Source organism: Nanorana parkeri, unplaced genomic scaffold, assembly GCF_000935625.1.
Source record: "Nanorana parkeri isolate BGI_ZX_2015 unplaced genomic scaffold, ASM93562v1 scaffold784, whole genome shotgun sequence".
In the NCBI taxonomy this organism is placed as follows: Eukaryota; Metazoa; Chordata; class Amphibia; order Anura; family Dicroglossidae; genus Nanorana; species Nanorana parkeri.
This window is the reverse complement of record NW_017307052.1, coordinates 224,217-229,132: the sequence shown is the minus strand read 5'-3', so window position 1 is coordinate 229,132 and position 4,916 is coordinate 224,217. Positions and strand designations below refer to the sequence as shown.

General features: G+C 47.6%; 2 non-coding genes across 2 annotated transcripts; both read left to right on the top strand.

The window, feature by feature from the left end:
* The first annotated feature begins 4,236 nt into the window (after positions 1-4,236).
* Positions 4,237-4,307, top strand: TRNAG-GCC. Its single transcript has one exon. It is a non-coding gene; the product is annotated as a tRNA-Gly (tRNA).
* A 248-nt stretch (positions 4,308-4,555) lies between these two features.
* TRNAG-GCC lies at positions 4,556-4,626 on the top strand. The gene has a single exon. It is a non-coding gene; the product is annotated as a tRNA-Gly (tRNA).
* The last annotated feature ends 290 nt before the right edge of the window (positions 4,627-4,916 follow it).

Sequence of the window (4,916 nt, the reverse complement as noted above, 5' to 3'; positions counted from 1 at the left end):
GGTCTAGATATTTTTGATATGTTTAGAGGGTGCCGTGACTGAGTAATGGTTGAGCACTGCTGATGCCGAGTACCAAATCCATGTATATATAGCTTCCTTTGTGTCTGAGGTGTGATGAGAAGTGTGCCATGGAAGTGTGTCTAGGTCATGGTGTGAATTTCGGCGCCGGTCCATTCATTTGTAGATCCTCCACATCCTGTGAAGAGGAGACACAAAGCCACCCCTCCCCCAGGGAGCACACACTTCTTTTACTCAGCACTAATTACCCACACACGCCTCTTATTGGTATCCCAAAGAAGGGTACACAATGAAGCTGATTCCACAAGAATTGGCTGAAATTTGCTGCATTGGTGACCCTATTCCATTGGCAGAAGTCAATCCTTAGATTGTCTCTACCTTACATAATGACTGTGTATATGGGTTCTGGAAGTCACAAGTTTCAATAAGACATTTGTGAAACGTTCTTGGGGGTAATCAGAAGCATTGTGTTAAATTCATAAAAACCCTACAAAATTGTTACTGTAAAGTGCTATTGTTGTTACAAATTCATAAGGAAATGCGCCCATATGGGTGATAAAGAAAGTGGAGGTAAGACTAGGGAATATGAGCTCAGGTTTGGACTGAACCTGGTCTGCTCCTGATCGCCTCTGAACATGGAAGCAGTGACGTCACAAATGGGGGTGCGGGTGGTTGACACCAAAAGGACTGACAGTCATTTTGGTATCACCCCCTCTGAAAAGTCGAGGAACTCTGTCATGGATCAAGAGCCCGACAGTTTCGGGAGAGAGGAGGGGACCCGGCGGCATATCTTATCCCGTTGGGTGACTGTTCCCTCCTTTCTCTGCCGGCATCCATCATCAAGATGGCCGGCGGCAGGTATCAATAAGATCGCCACGCATGCGCGATGACATCATGGCGTGGTGACGTCATTCACATGCACGTTGACGTCATGGCGGGGTGTCACCCGGTTACCGCTGGCCACATGGGTAAGTTGGTCAATGACACTCACCCTATTTCAGAGGAGCTCAGGTTTGGACCAGGTCCAGTCAGGCCGTATAAGGTCAATGACATCAGCACAAGCATGGGAAATGCCCTTGCCCACGGTTCATTGGGTTGGTGGTCCAATGTAGCTTCCAGGTTCAGAGGAGCTCAGGTTCAGACCGGGTTCTATTTGCACCCTGAGGTTATCCCTAAATAAGACCTCCTCCATGTTGGAGACGATTTGTCTTTGGGCTGCTCAGGAACTGATATTTGATACGTTTCTATGACTCTCCCAACTTCTATTTGTAGAAGTTCAGAGAGTAATGGAAACATTCAAGAGGAACCTAAAGGGAAATCTTGTGGCAGAACGTAGCCAACATGGAAAAGGTCTTACTTACCTACGCGTTCCCTAGCGCTGATCTGAAGACATTTCTTTAAAAGGAAGTTTTCCCTGCCTGCCAACAGTGGTTTTTTTTGTGTGAATGTGTGCTAAGCCATGACAAGTAAGAGGCTTAATAAAGCTTCTACTTTCACTGGCACCAGGTTCTTCAACCTGGTGACATCACGGTCACCTTAAAGGAGAACTATGACATGAGTGCTTTTCACTCACCTCATAGTTCTAGCCGACCTGTGACAATGATACGGTCACAGGTCGGCTCAGTAGATCGGGAGGTGAGCGAACACATACCGGCGTTCGCTCACCTCTCGATCCTGTCACGGCTCTCTGCCGTGACCGGGGAGGGGCTGGATTCCCCCCTCCCCGCTCCGATTCGCCAGCGCTGACTGGCGGAACGGACGGGGGAGGGGGCGGGTACAGCTGGCTCTGCCTCTAAATAGGCAGAGCCAGGTGTCAGTCACGCAGCTGGGCGGATCCCGGCACAATTGTCGGGATCCGCTTCAGCTGCCGCGTCTCAGTATACCGCGAGCAGTAGCTTGCGGTATACTGCGGCGTAGCTCGCGGTATACTGAGCCTAGGGTGACGGGAGGACGCTAGTTTGTGTCCTCCCGTTACCCTAAGGATAACTATGGGGAAAAGCCTTAACCCCATAGCTCTCCTTTAAAGTGGGCCTTGCACCTCAGTGACAAGGTCCATTTATTCAAGGTTCACTAAAACTCTGAATGGAAGAATAAAAAGAAATAATTGTGAGTAAAATGTACAGATAATATACTTTAGACATGTGCAGGGCAAAAAAAAACGTTTTCTGACTAAATGAATGAAAACGAAAAACATTTTCATTCGTTTCCTCAAAGAAAACACATTTTTATGCTGTTGTGGATTCGGAGGCAACAAGCCTCCGAATCTGAAACCGCAACCTGAAACTGGAGAACGAGCGGCGGCCATATTGCCCGCCGGCACGTTCTGCACATGCGCACCGCCATCTTTGAGTGTATCTTAGTATACACCAAGATGGCGGCGCCAGCATGTTCAGGAGCCGCCATCTTGGTGTATATCAAGATATATTCAAAGATGGCAGCGCGCCTGCGCCCGATATGGCCACCGCTCGTTCAACGTGTGACATAACCGGCATGTGACGTCAATCACTTCACCTCCAAGATGGCGGCGGGCATGCACAGAACATTCTGGTGGCCACTTTGGCCGCCGCGCGTTCTGCAAACAAATTTATGTATGCCTAAATATAGTTTTCGTATATTCGGGCATATAATACATTCGTTATTTCGAAATTCGGACGAACCGCCGAATCAACTGAATTTCGTTGATTTGCAGGTTTGTCCAAATCCGGACGCACATGTCTAATATACTTACCTTTCCCTGGTTTCCTCCTGCAGTGCCTAGATGAGGGTGATCTCATCCAGACCTCAGAGAATGTTGAGCAGCCCAAATCTCCCCAGAAGATGATCCTGCACTGTGCAGAACTGTCTTCTCGCGGGATTCGGACTTTCATGATTTGAGGAAAAACGTAAAATAAATGCTCACCCTACACCCCGGCGTCTGGCCACTTCCTGTATGCACCACTGTTGTCACAGGGCATTATCACGGGATCCTAGGGAAGTTGAGAATCCCATATTTCCTAAGATGTTGATCCAGCACTGTGCAGGAATACATTATCGGGGGTTCCTAGGGAAGTTGAGGATCCCATAACTTATCTTTCCCAGGACTGCGTAGGAATACATTAGAGTGGGCTTTGGGGTCCTACACTTTCCCTGTCCAATGATTTCCCACAACAAAGAACCCAGAGATATCAGTTTCAGCTGCTTAAAAATTGCCCATTAATGATCAAATCCTGAGATGAAGTACAGAGATCCTATTTACAATGGTACTTGGTAAATTGAGGACCTCTACAGCATTTATTACATGGCTTAGGTATTTACAGTTACACATCTGCTGTGTAAACCCGACTTGTAGAGTGAAAACATCCTCTCTTACCCCTTTGTATTGTGGGCCTCCTGTTTGCCATTTGTCCTCTAATCCACTAAGAAGTGACAACCACTTGTGGGAAGGATGGGAAACTGGCCAGTGACACCTCAGTGACTGCTTGTGTTAAGAGATCAAAGTGTCCTGCAACTGGCTCCTGAGTATATTACCCAACAGACACACTTCTGGAATCCAGCCCCTCCATTTATGTGCTAAGGAGGGAGCTGGTGGGTTGTAAGTAGAGATGAGTGAGCTGGCCTGAGTTTGGTTTGCTTGGACATTCACTAAACAAATCCGGGTTTGGCCCTTGTCCTCATTGCCCTGGGGGACAAAGTGCTTTTTCAGGGAGTCCCCCTTGGGAAAGCACCCTCTCCATGTTGTGGGGATGTGGCCTGGTATGGTGCTTGGTGCAGGGAGGAGGGCCACTCGCTCATCCCACCTTTTTCAGCCCTTCCAGGCCAGTGCCCGGATTAGACAAGGTCTGGTAGGAATTTTTTGGGAGACCCCACTTTTTTTTTTCTTTGGCGTTGTGGTCCTTCTTAAGTTCCTACCAGACCTAATAGGTCTGGTATGACTTTTAGGGGGAAGCAATTTGAGCTACAGTAGCTCTTCTATTGGATTGGACTACATGGGCCAGCCTTCACTCCCCAATATATCCTCCCCACTTGCAGGTGTCATTGTAATATATCCCCACATTTCCAGGTGCCATTGTAATATATCATCCCCCCCTCCACTTCCAGGTCAGAAGAAAGAGTTTGCAGTCCTATGTAAGTCTATAATCAGCAGCACTCAAGTCTTTTATTGTTTGGGAAAACCGAAAATAAGATCTCCCAGTGACTTAATTATTGAGCAACTGAAAACTTTCAGAAACTCTCAGTCGAGCATTGGTGGTTCAGTGGTAGAATTCTCGCCTGCCACGCGGGAGGCCCGGGTTCGATTCCCGGCCAATGCAGGCATCATTTTCTTTATTTATATATTTTGCATGCAAGTCGTTTTGTTACTGCAAATTAATTTCTTACACGAACATCTTCAGATTCATTTCTTAGATACAAAGAGTTAAACGAAGCATCTGAAATGTCATCTGTGTTATTTGCATACAGGATACAGGTCTGCAGATTAAAGTTTCACCAGTTACAAGAAGTCACTCACTGAAGTTCTCTCACCTCCATATTTCCACTCTGCGAATATTTCCTCGGCAAAGCATTGGTGGTTCAGTGGTAGAATTCTCGCCTGCCACGCGGGAGGCCCGGGTTCGATTCCCGGCCAATGCAGCTGAGTATTTTTGTTTTCTCAGAACTGTCACATCAGACATGGCAGCTTTATTGCCGAAAGAAGTGCGAGAGACTGCAAAGCGATGAGGATGACGCTGTCACCGTGCATCTTACTGACTCTATAACAAAGTTCTTTTATTTTATGTTTATAAGGCGCTATAGCACACAGCTTGCTTTCTATCAGAGCATGTTATTACTATAGAAACGGCCGTCCCCATAATGAGGCTGCCTTAGGCTGGTACCTCAGGCGGCATCTCTTTGGGTCACGGGGGGGGGGGGGGTTGGGGGGA